Source organism: Dermochelys coriacea, chromosome 11 (genome assembly GCF_009764565.3).
Source record: "Dermochelys coriacea isolate rDerCor1 chromosome 11, rDerCor1.pri.v4, whole genome shotgun sequence".
Classification (NCBI taxonomy): domain Eukaryota; kingdom Metazoa; phylum Chordata; order Testudines; family Dermochelyidae; genus Dermochelys; species Dermochelys coriacea.
Window position 1 is genome coordinate 72,592,923 of NC_050078.2, and position 13,418 is coordinate 72,606,340.

At 42.2% G+C, this 13,418-nt stretch overlaps 1 protein-coding gene across 11 annotated transcripts in view; it reads right to left on the reverse strand.

Moving 5' to 3' along the window:
• The window catches only part of AGAP1 (ArfGAP with GTPase domain, ankyrin repeat and PH domain 1), a 694,641-nt gene that overhangs the window by 490,203 nt on the left and 191,020 nt on the right, over positions 1-13,418 (reverse strand). The window lies entirely within an intron of this gene.

Below are 13,418 nucleotides of genomic sequence, written 5' to 3' on the forward strand. Positions count from 1 at the left end.
AAATTGTGCACCAAAAATTAAAAATTCTGCACAAAATATTTTAAAATTTTGCAAAAATTCTGCATATTTTATTTGTTAAAATAATGCAGTATAATCACACTAGTTTCAATTATTTTGGTAGTTTATTTAAACTATTTATTTAAACTACAATACATAGTACAATACATACATGGATAATAGGAGTGGGGAGCATTGGAAGAAATCACCAAACCCCCTCTGTCTAATAGTAATGTAGCTAGTATTGACACTTCTAGTTATTAGTCATTATATGCAACCATATGCTCAGTGTTACATCATAGGCAGCTGAAGAGCAAGCAAGAGCTGGGCACTCAAACTCAATTTATATTGGCTACTGACCATGGCCAGAAAGGTCAGTAGCAACAGTTCATGGAGCACATTTTGATAGACCAGTTCTAATTACTAAAGCATTTCCTAAATTTTTGGACTGAAAACATCAAACATTTATAAGGCCATACTGTCCTTTAAAATAAGGCTCCTTTACACCACTCTGGTGACGTAAAGTTGCCTTCACATTTTTACACCTGTTTTATATTTCTGGAGGAATTCACTAAGAACAATGGCAACAAGTCATTAAGCAGGCAGGCTGCTACATTCTGCTCTGCCTGAGGGGACAGTGCCTGTCCCACGCCCACCTCCTCAGAAACACCCCAAAGCCCTGCCCCTCCACACTGAGTGTGCCTCAACAGCAAGCAAGCGGGACAGAGCGTCTCTCTCTCTCATACATGCATGACTGCCCATCCCCTTCCCCCTAGCTGTGATTTACATTTCTACTGGCTGCTCCAGGCACCCACACCGACCTGCCTGCACTCCTGGGGAGGGGCTCTTTGCTTCCCTATCGGAAGTCACTTTTCTGTGGAGAAGCAAAAAAATCTGCGGGGCCATGAATTCTGCACACACGTAGTGATGCACAACTTCCCCAGGAGTAAACTGTGCATCATCATTAATGCAGAATTCAAATAAAACAAGCATTTAATGAAATATGGACTTTACATAAATAACAAAGTTAACAGCCAGACAATCCATGTGGTGCACAGAAATCACTGAAAAGTAAAACACACACTGATTTTGTATGTTATTTTTCACTCTCATGCAATATCTGAAACGCAGGCACACGCAGGGAAGGTGAGAAGAAAGTGATTGTTGGTAACAGAGAATTACTTTTTTCAACTGGAACTACAGGAGAAAATTTTTAGGTAGGCAAAGTGTAATTATGAATGATGCAAGTGCTATGGGTGAAAATGGAACATCTTCCTTAATTGAATTTCCTTGCTCTGGCTGGCAAAGCTTTCTTGAAGAGATTTTCATTTTCAGTATAAATTAGTCTATGTTTCTCATTTAAATTAGATCCCACACAATGCCTGCTCAAGGAACAGTAATATCAAAGGAGAAAAAAGTTGTCACAGACAGGGATCTTGGTTTCCTGATGCTAAAAAAACACTGAAGTGAAGCCAGAGTCATTTATCAAAAATGTGATACATTTCAAACCACACTGATTTGTGTCTGAGATCCTACCACTGCAATGGATTTACTACTGTTTGTTGTTAGACCAATACAGTTCTTAATTGATAGGTCCATAAAATAAAATATTCTCTTATACTGACATAAGTTGACTTTACCACTCAAACATGTTGATATACGGGGAAGTGGAAAAAGGAGCCTTACCTAAAATTCTTTCCACAGCCAGGTCATTTGGCTCTATCAGGCAGCATGACTTGGTTCTAGTTGTTCGCTAGATGTGCGAGCCAATAGCGACCCTAAGTGCCTCCCCCTGTCTTATGGTGGTGGGTTACCTGTCACTGCAGGTACCTGAAATCTAACATGCATCTGCCAGGGAAACCACCATAAAGTTTCAGAGTAGCAGCCGTGTTAGTCTTGTGATCTTTCATCTAGCACAAGACATGCAGGCTTGTAAATGAACCTTGTGACTTAAGTGCATGTCTGTTTTCAAAGCCTGTTTAAATACAACTATTAATGGTGCAGAGAGCAGACAATTTCAATACCACGTAAGCCTATAAAACAAATCAGAGGTCCATGCAGACGCTATGTCATTGCAATCTATCCTATTGCTTATATTTGGCCAGAAAGGAGGTCAAAGTGTCCTATCTGTTTTAGATTCTGTCTGAAGGGGGATACATTTTTAAACTATAATGAGAAGAAAATCTATGGACAAGACTTGAAAAATTATTAGTGATTGTGGGAGGGAGCATCCCTTCTGAAATGTTCAACCTGAAATAACTAGGAGGCCTAAGTTTTACAGAATGATGGGGAAAAAAATCAGACTCTTAATGTGTCTCAAACTGGGGACCCCAAAGTTGAGATTCTCGAAGTCACTGCTGAAATCTTGGCCTCTTTCCTTCACGGATGCAAATATGCATAGGAAATTCTGTAGTATTAGTGCATTTTTGCTAAGTATACTGTACTGAATAGTTGTCTTCTCATAGTCAATTTTTATGTAAAGCTTGAAAGTTAGTGGTGACAACGAATCAATATAATAGGATGACAAATTCTTTGGTGCCATTTGATACAATAAATGCAGATGATTATAATAAATTACATCAGAACTAACATGTGCCTTTCAGAAAATTTTTTCTTTAAGTGAAGAAAAAGTTATTTACAATTATTTATTGTTTGTATTTCCAGAGTGCCTACAAGTCCTAGTCATGAGCCAGGACTCCACTGGTGTAGGCACTGTACAAACACAGAACAAAGACAGTGCCTGTCCCAAAGAGCTAAGTATAAAATAAGAGACAACAGATTGAGACAGACAGATGGGGGAGTACCAGGAAACAATGAGACAACACTTGTCAACATGACAGTCTGTTCATTATTGGCTTACCTGTAAGTTTTTTGTTGGTATCACAGAAAGGAGAGAGGTCTAAGGAGAATAAGATGGCTTTGCAAATGTTTGCAGGGAGCTCCTCCGAAGCGTGAGGGGCAGCATGGAAGGAAGCATGAAGATGATTGTTTAAAAATTTAAGAAGAGGGAGATGGAGGCTGTCATCATGCATCAACTGGAGATGTGAGCAGACATGCATGTGAATAAGAGATGACAGGAGCCATCAGAGTAAGTTGTGAATGGCCATGAAAGGAAAGACAAGCAATTTATGCGTGATGCCATAAAGACAGGAGAGCCAGCGGAGGGATTCAAAGAGAGGGTGACATGGTCAAAGCAACAGGCTAGAAAAATGATCTTTGTGGCAGCATCTGGAATGGACATGAGCATAGAAAGATTACATTTGGCAAGACCAGAGAAAAAGAATAATACAGCAATTGAGATGTGAGATGATGAGAGTTCTAGCTGTGTGGCTGGACAGGAAGGCTGTATCGCAAAGCTGATGCACAGAAAAATTTGGCAACATTTAGACATAAGCCAGGATATGAGGACCACGAGAGGTCTGCATCTGTAAGGTAACATCCTGACTATAGGGCTGGATCACAGGCAGGATTAACAGTGGTGTTTACAGTGATCAAGAAAGCAGGAAAGAGTCAGAGCTCTGTTTTAGCCATGTTGCATTTAAGATACCAGATTGAAATCCACAAGATGTCAGAGACAGGCCAAGATTTTAGGTTGGACAGAAGACAGGTCTGGAATAGCAAAGGAGACCTGTGGATCATCAACTGTTGAATTTGAGGAGGAAGTTACCCAGACTAAAATTGTAGAGAAAGATAAAACAGGAAAAGGACAGAGCTTTGTGGAACCCCACGGAAGGTTCGGGGGAGGTGGGGAGGGGGGATGAGGAGGATCCTGCAAAGGACATGCTGAAGAAGTAAATCAAGAGATAGGTGGAGAACCAGAAGACAGAATCACAGAACCTAAGGGAGGACAACATTTCAAGAGGATGACTAACAGGTCAAAAAGGATGAGGATGAAATAATGGTTCGGAGTTAGAAAAGCAGAGACTTTGGTGAGACCAGTTTTAGTGGACTACACAGGACAAACATGAACAGAGAGAAACTCAAGAAAGCGACTGTAGACAGCACATTCAATGAGATGAAAGATGGAAGAGATACGGGAGATTGAACAGTAGCTGGAGAAATAAGTGGAGTCAAAGGAGGTAGAGACTTAAGCATGTTTGTACTATGAGGGGAAATCTAGAAGAGAGTGAGAGGTTAAGGAGAAGAGTGAGGGAGGGGATGAGAATGGGCACCATGGAGATGGGATGGGGTCATTGGAGCAAGTGGAGAAGTTAGCCGAGAAGCAGACCTGAAACTTGGGCATCTGTGACCGGAAGCAGGAGTAGATGGTGTGGGAGAGAGGGAAGACAAACTGAAGGGGGCAAGGTGGAAATGAAGTAATCAGATTTTGTCTTAGAAAAACAAATTGTGAGATCCTGTGCAGAGAGACATGTGAAGGCAGAAGGAGGGGAGGGTTTTGAGGAGTGAGTCAAAGATGACAAAGATGATGACAAGGTGGCTAGGATTGCAGGTGTGTCATTCAGTTAAGATGGAGAAGTAGAGATGTTTACCAAAGAAGATGGCAGAAGTAAAGGAGGAAAGAACAAATATATAGTGGAGGAAGTCAGCCAGCCTGGTCTCAAAATTTCTGCCAGGGATGCTCTATAGCATGAAAGCAGGAGCAGTGGAAGTAGATGCGGGCTGTGAGCCAGGGATGGTGGTTGGCAGGGTAGAACTTGCAACGCAAGAGAAAAGCCGTAAAGTCAAAGGTAGAGTGGAGTGAAGCATGGAGAGAATCAACAGAAGTATAAATGGAAGGGAAGAGAGCAATGATGTCAATGATGATGGACTGGACATCACAAAAAGGCAGGGCGTGAGGAAGGGGACTGATGCATGATGCTGAAAAAGATCAGGTGATGATTGGAGAGGGGGAGCTCAACAACAGAGAAGAAAACAAGCAGTGCTTCATGAAGATCAAATCAAGTCAACAACCCACATGGTGAGAGGGTAATCAGCATGGAGGATGAAGTCACCAAGGAATGTTTCTAAAACATACTGAAATGTTTTTATGTGGAATAAAAAAAATTCCTTTCATTCTTCACTTCTAATAACTGTAATAGCGATGCTGTGGAATTGGCCATCACATTCGACCTCAGGAGGTAGCTGTATTTTAGCAGTGGGTGTGGTTAATATACATAGAGCCAAATTCTGCCTGTACAGCCATGTACAAATCCAGTCAATGTGGTTATATGGGTGTGAGGGAATAATCTTGCTCATAGTCCAAAGGTTTTCTTCACGGGCAGTGCTTGAGCATTTGAAGACATTCCCCCTAAAATGGTCTACATGTGACTGGAACGAAACATACTAAAACCATTGTTAAAACTGTAGAGAAGTATTTGATCAGTCCACTTTCATCCCTAGTAGCAAGCCTAGCATAGTTAGAAGTTGGTGTAATGCAAGCTGGTTTTTAAAAAGGCAGTTCTTAAACAAGAATGCAAAAACAGCATACACTCCACCCAGCCCGCCTCAGGACTCTGCAATATGTAAAGGTATACATCTAAAAAATTCGCAAAAAGAAAAGGAGTACCCGTGGCACCTTAGAGACTAACAAATTTATTAGAGCATGCTCTAATAAATTTGTTAGTCTCTAAGGTGCCACGGGTACTCCTTTTCTTTTTGCGAATACAGACTAACACAGCTGCTACTCTGAAATCTAAAAAATTATTACTATTATACACTATCTTGTGAGATGTCTAAGACTCTGCAGTACACTGACACAATGGTGTGAATTAATGAGTTAGTCTTAACTATAATTCCTTGATCAATTCACAGTTTATTTTTAATGCTGTTTAATTTGTATTTTATTAGCAAGTTAAGTTAGCTTTTATGAGTTTTAAATCATAGCTACAGAGAATGAGTCCAACACATTAGCATAACAGCACTCTTGGAAAAAAATATTCATTTTCTCTATGTGAAGAATTATGACTTGTTTTCAGAAATCTGTTGTTGTTGTATAAACATTTTTTAGTATTCAAGTCATGTCTCAGAGATTGCAATCTTGGTTGTCAAAACAGACTGTCTTTTTCCCGGCTCATACCATATGTAACAGTCAGCCCAATTTCCCTAATTTGATATAATTCATGCAATGATTTGGAGACAATTCCTGGAAAACATACAAATGAGAACAGAGAGCAGTGCAGCAGTAATAATCTTATTCTCTTCTTACATTTATTGGCCTAATGTACAGCTGACTTGTTTAAAAAAAGGTTTTCATCAAATGTCAAAAAATGTTAATGCAATCCAGTTCTCTCTCAAAGGGAATTAATATTGTGTTGGAATCAGCATGAAGGCCTTAGTTACAGCAAAAACGCAAAAGTCAAGCAGGATAGAGGCATCAATCCTAATGGTAAGAGCAGAGGACCAAAATCAGGAGATCTGGGCTCTATTTAAGATTCTAACAACAGACACCAACTTTTGGGCAACTGCTAGCCTCTAAGCATGTTAGATTTTTATTCTTTTGTAAAATTGGTGTCCATTTGACCAGTGATCTTAGAGCCTTGGATGACAGACACTGCATATATTCAAAATATTCTTGCGGTCCTGGCATTACTCTTTCCATTTGAGTGCAAAGCAGGATACCAAAGCAGCTGCACAACTAGCTGAGATGGGGAAGAGATGCTCAGGATGGCTATTGTCTCATGCCTTGCAACTACTTGCAATAATTCAGTAAGTGAGCCCTTGCTCTGACTGGACAACTCAGCAAAAAAAGGGAGACTTCTCTGCATTTTTTCCACCTTTTCATTTAAAGCACACAGATTGTGGTCTTTAAGAAAACACCTCAGAAAAAGGGATGATTATTTACACAAAAATTAATACATTTAAGAAATAACAAAAAAGCGTGTGTTTGAATTGTTTAGGAACATTTATCTGTGAGACCACGTAATGCATGCATAATATGTAATGAAATGCAGCACAATCATTTTTATTGCCCTTGATTTCTATATGGAACTGTGTAGGCACCTTTCAGTTCTCCTTTGAAAAAGAAAATTGTTTGATTCGTAAATGTATTAGGAACTTTATGGCAAGAACAGTCAATAGCTATTTAGCTACAAAACCCTTTATATTTTACACCTATCAGCCTCTGTTCCTCAGTTCTCACACCACTGACTGACTGCACTTCGGGAAGCTGTCATACTGAGTGTTCTAACGATAAGGGCATTCAAATCACAGACTGTTTATTTCTAACCTTTGTAGCCATGTGAAGTATGAAAACAAACATGCTCCTCTTCCTAGGTTCTGTGATTTGAGATTTGGGGGCAGGGAGGGGGAATCAAAAGCACTCAGCATTCTTACCATTGTTATCCAAGCCTGTCTGATAATCAGTTTAGGGCAGGGGAGGGCAAACTTTTTGGCCCGAGGGCCACATCAGGGTTGTGAAACTGTATGGGGGGGCTGGATAGGGAAGGCCCCAAACATCCTGGCCCCTGACCCCATCCGGTCCCTCCTGCCCCCTCAGAACCTCCGACTCATCCAAACCCTCCCCACTCCTTGTCCCCTGACTGCCCCCACCTGGGACCCGAGCCCCTATCCAAACCACCCCTGCTCCCTGTCCCCTGACTGACCAGCCCCTATCCACACGCCCACCCCCTGACAGGCCCCCCAGGACTCCCACACCTATCCAACCCCCCTGTTCCCTGTCCCCTGACTGCACTCCCCGCCCAAACCTCTGCCCCATCCAACTTCCCCCTGCTCCCTGTCCCCTGGAGCCCCTGCCCCTTATCCAACCCCCCTGCTCCCTTATCATGCTGCTCAGAGCGGCAGGAGCTCGCAGCTGCATGGCCCAGCCAGAACCAGCCACACCACCCAGAGCACTGGCAGCGCAGCGAGGTGAGGCTGCAGGGGCAGGGCCGTCCCCAGCAATTCTGGGGCCCTACGCAGCCTCCGTGTGGGAACAGGGCTGGATTGAGGGGTAGGGGGGAACCACCCCCCAGCACTCACCGGTGGCGTGGCTGAGGCCAGGTCGCTGCACCCCCGCTGCCGGTGAGTGTAGTCCCAGCCCGGGTGCAGAGCTCAGGAGAACTGGAGTGGGGGCGGGGCTGGGCCTGCCCTCACAGGCAGCGGGTGTGCAGCAACCCGGCCTCATCCACACTGCTGGTGAGTGCTTTGTGGGGGGGTGTCCAGGGCAAGGGGGGGCTGAGCAGAGGCAGGGGCCCTGGGGAAGAGCCAGAGCAGCATGCAGATGCGCAGGGCACCAGCAAATTTCCTTGTATACAAGCAAGTTGCAAATTAAAAGGAACCAATTTCTCATTGTTACAAAGATGTCCCCCTCCTAAGTAAATGCAAAATGGAAGAACCATCTCCAACAGGAAATATGTTGATTGCGAATGTAGCATCAAAAACCTCATTATCTTCTGTTCTAAGTCGCATCATGTTTGGCAGCTCCTCCACTATAAGTAGGGCCCTACCAAATTCACAGTCCATTTTGTCCAATTTTACAGTCCTAAGATTTTTAAAAATGCAAATTTAACTATTTCAGATATGTTAATCTTTCAGCGTTGTAAGCTTGGGGGGTTCTGACACAAAAGGGGGCTCTGGGGGGTTGCAAGACTATTGTAGAGAGGGGGGCATGGTATTACCACCCCCGCAGAGCTTCCTGCAACCTCGGGAGGTTCCTGGAGGTCCCAGGAGCAGCCCCTCCAGGGTAAGAGGAAGTCCTGTCCTTCCACAGCCCATCCAGACTAGCATCTGGGGCCCAGGACACAATAAGAGCGTCCAGCCCTGCCCCTCCCGTACACGAGCCAGATTTCACAGGGGATATCAAATTTCATGGCATTTTGCTCAGCCTTCAATTTGGTAAGGCCCTAACTGTAAAAATTTGTTCTTCCGGGGGGGGGGGGGAGGAAACAAGAGGAGACCACACTCAGGACATCCAGTTACACTATCAACTGTGCACATTGCAGCAGCTGAAACAATTGTAGCTGGTCTCATTATGGCTGTGTCAATATTTAACTACTATACTACTTTAGCATCCAAAACTAAAAACAAACCAAAACCAAAAATAAGCTTCACAATCTCACTAATTACAGGGACTCAGCTCTTCAGGAAGGAACAATAAACCATTATTGTAGGAGCCAAGAAATATTTTTAGTACTTTCAGCAGCATCATAGAGGTTTTGCTGGCAATCCAAATAGACAATGACTTACGTGTATCATCATGAGAGAAAAAAACACTGGGAAGCAGGCTTTTCATTCCTTGTTAAATCACAATCAGCAGGTGCTCAGAGTTTAATTTGACTGTGCAGTCCTTTACTAGCAAATGAGGGTTTATTGCAGGCTTGCAATTTAACCAGACCATATCAGATATTAACACCCCCCTAGTCATAGAATCATAGAACTGGAAGGGACCTCGAGAGGTCATTTAGTCCAGTCCCCTGCAATCAAGGCAGGACTAAGTATTATCTAGACCATCCCTGACAGGGGTTTGTGCAACCTGCTCTTAAAAATCCCCAATAATGGAGATTCCACAAGCTTCCTAGGCAATTTATTCCAGTGCTTAACCACCCTGACAGTTAGGAAGCTTTTCCTAATGTCCAAACTAAACTGCCCTTGCTGCAATTTAAGCCCATTGCTTCTTGTCTCAGAGGTGAACAATAATAATTTTTCTCCCTCCTCCCTGTAACCCCCTTTTATGTACTTGAAAAAGTATGTTACCTCTCGGTCTTCTCTTCTCCAGACTAAACAAACCCAATTTTTTCAATCTTCCCTCATTGGTCATGTTTTCTAGACCTTTAATCATTTTTGTTGCTCTTCTCTGGACTTTCTCCAATTTGTCCACATCCTTCCTGAAATGTGGCGCCCAAAACTGGACACACTACTCCAGATGAGGCCTAATCAGCACGGAGTAGAGTAGAATTACTTCTCGTGTCTTGCTTACAACACTGTTGCTAATACATCCCAGAATGATGTTTGCTTTTTTTGCAACAGCGTTACACTGTTGACTCATATTTAGCTTTTGGTCCACTATGACTCCCACATCCGTTTCCGCAGTACTCCTTCCTAGGTAGTCATTTCCCATTTTGTATGTGTGCAACTGATTGTTCCTTCCTAAATGGAGTACTTTGCATTTGTCCTTATTGAATTTCATCCTATTTACTTCAGACTATTTCTACAGTTTGTCCTGATCATTTTGAATTTTCATCCTATCCTCCAAAGCACTTGCAACCCCTTGGTGTCGTCTGCAAACTTTATAAGTGTACTTCTCTCACTGATGAAGATCTTGAACAGAACCGGATCCAGAACTGATCCCTGCTCGTTATGCCCTTACAGCATGACTGTGAACCATCGATAACTACTGTCCGGTAATGATTTTCCAAACGGTTATGCACCCACCTTATAGTAGCTCCATCTAGGTTGTATTCCCCTAGTTTGTTTATGAGAAGATCATGCGAGACAGCCTTACTAAAGTCAAGATATATCACATCTACTGGTCTGTAATTCCCCAGGTTGTCCTTATTTCCCTTTTTATAGATGGGCACTATAGTTGCTCTTTTCTAGTCTTCTGGAATGTCTCCCGTTTTCCATGACTTTTCAAAGATAATTGCTAACGTCTCAGATATCTCCTCAGTCAGCTCCTTGAGTACTGTTGTATGCGTTTCATGAGGCCCTGGTGATTTGAAGACATCTAACTTGTCTAAGTAATTTTTGACTTGTCGAAGCCTGTTAAGCACAAGTGGATTTTACTACTATTCCAGAAACACCTACTTTAAATACCTGTGTGTCTTGGATGAACTAGTGCCTTGTCTTTTAAGGTATTTTTAACCAGGCATTTCGTATTCTGCTAATGAAGTCAACTTTGATGTTTGCAGCATACACAGCAGTGGGAGGGATTTTAAATACAAGTTATGTATACCTTTGCTTCCCGCACTCCCTAATTACACAAAACATTATTCCCCCTTTTCCATTAATAGTTTATATTTGATATTTTTATCAAAGTCAGAGACCTACCAAAATGAACTTCTATTCAGTTTCTATTTTCAAAAATAAAACAAACAGAAACCATTAAAAATCCTCATTCTCTACCTGCTGTCAACTTTGCTTACCCAACTAAGCAAATCTACATACATCTCAGATTAAAACTATCCATTAATTTATAATTATCTGAACTACACACAATTTTAAAAGTTTGAATTTACAATGAGGTAATAAATGAGGTTGAGGTGAGCCAGTTGATTATTTTTTAAGGGGGAAAAAAGGACAAGAGATATTTGCCAAGGGCTAGAAAAACACTAGTTATGTGGAAAATATCTGTATTCTTCAAAAGCTAATCTACCAGCATGTTTGCTTCCTCCCAAGCTCTCAAAATCTCATTTTTGGGGAAGAAAAAGCACATAAGAGAGCCTAACCATAAGAGTTACAGGAGCATCTAGAAAAGGAGTACTTGTGGCACCTTAGAGACTAACAAATTTATTAGAGCATAAGCTTTCGTGAGCTACAGCTCACTTCATCGGATGCATTTAGTAGCAATCACTTCACTTAGATGGTTTAACAATTTCCACTACGCAAGATATTTAGAAGCTCTAAAATCTGTTTGCAGCAGGCGTTTGAAATGGAAGGGAGAAAGGCCTTAGGCTAGAAAAGCACCTCTTCTTTGTCCCATGAAATTCTGTTCAGAATGGGCTGAGATAAGAACTATTAGAAACTGTATTTCCCTCCTTTGGCTGTGTGCCTCAATGTTTTGACAGCATGCCAACATACTCTGCAACATAAGCCCAGGGTTAGAAGAACTCAAATTAGTAGATCTTGGGGGATTGTTGACCTAGGACTTGAGCAGCTTCACTCATTTGCAACCCCAGGTTAGGAACTATAGAATCCTGGATCCCAACCTAGGGCTCCAGAATCTACAACTGCATTCTGTGGGTCTAAATCCAACCACACATCGCAAACTTCCAAGCACCCTCCTAAAACATGGCCACTCTAGCCCTTTATTCATGGTGCAGCGTGAGAAAACTGGACTGTCCAGAGGACAAAAAGTCAGCCTGTGGGATTCTTTTGGCAGACTCCCAGAGCACAAGTCCAGCAGTTCTGCATCTACACTGCAAAGCACCGGGGCTAGAATCCTAGGTCCCAGCTCGACTCAGGCTTGGACCCTCTGCCTCAGTATTGCCCTGGGACCCTGCATCTGAATCCTGGGTAACACAATTTCTTTGTAGGCAGAAGGGAGTTAGACTTCAACTTGAATTTGAATCCTGGGCTTACACTGCAGCGTAGACGTACCATAACATTTTAAGGCTGAGCCCATGCGATTGCCAGTGATGCTGTACTAGGACTGTTTGGGAGCTGCTGGGACAGTGGAAGGTGTGGAGGGGAAAGAGCTATACCTCTTTGCCCCAACCCACCAAATGCTCCCAAACATCCCATCCACACTACATGGGACAGGAACATTTGGCTCCAGTGCAGTGCATGCTCATGGAATTCCCATGCAGCCACTTCCCAGATCTAGCACATGGTGTCAGCAACCCTTCCCCCCGCTTTGTGATAAGTGCCCTCTTCTACTATCAGCTAAGCTAGCTCAAGTGTAGCAATCTGTATTGCACTGCTGAAGGTTCAGGGTTCCAACCCTGCTCCTGATTCATGGAAGGAGGTGGGGGGGAGGGAGGACTGTTACAGTTGTGCCCAATAGAATTTATTTTTCTTTTTAAAAGTTGGGATATTACATACAAAGAATCTACATTAAAGGAGCATTATTTAGGTTGTTAGGTCATGCACCTGAAAGTCAGGAAATGGCAGATTTACAGTTGTACATGCAACCTTACTTCTGATCCCTTGTGCACATGGATTATATTACAGTCTTTCATTGCATAGTAATATACTACTTTTTCCACAGCACAATATTCAATGCACAAAGGAGCAGCATTAAGGTTGAGTGAGCAGCCCTAAATCTGACACTGCCTAAATTTCAAGGGCTTAACTTTACAACCTAAATTAATGTAATATTTTTATGTATATTGTACAAGATAAAAACTGAACTGCAATAGTTAATATAGTTTAATCTTTTAAGAGCAGCTACCTATGAACTCATGACAGGTTTCAGAGTAGCAGCTGTGTTAGTCTGTTTTCGCAAAAAGAAAAGGAGTACTTGTGGCACCTTAGAGATTAACAAATTTATTTGAGCATAAGCTTTCGTGAGTTACAGCTCACTTGTAGCTCACGAAAGCTTATGCTCAAATAAATTTGTTAGTCTCTAAGGTGCCACAAGCACTCCTTTTCTTCTTTCTATGAACTCATGGTTATCCAAAATTTCTCAATGTGACTGAAGATATTTCTATTAGTAACAGTCTTACTTAAGTGAAGGTTAATGAGCAAAAACTCAGGCAATGAAACATCATGACAGACAGCAGTTAGTTACCCAGCAAGACTTCCTTGATGCCCTTCACAATTGGGGAAGATCCTGGACTTTAATTGTACATTTTAAAAATCAACAAAATAGGAAAAAATTAAATTTT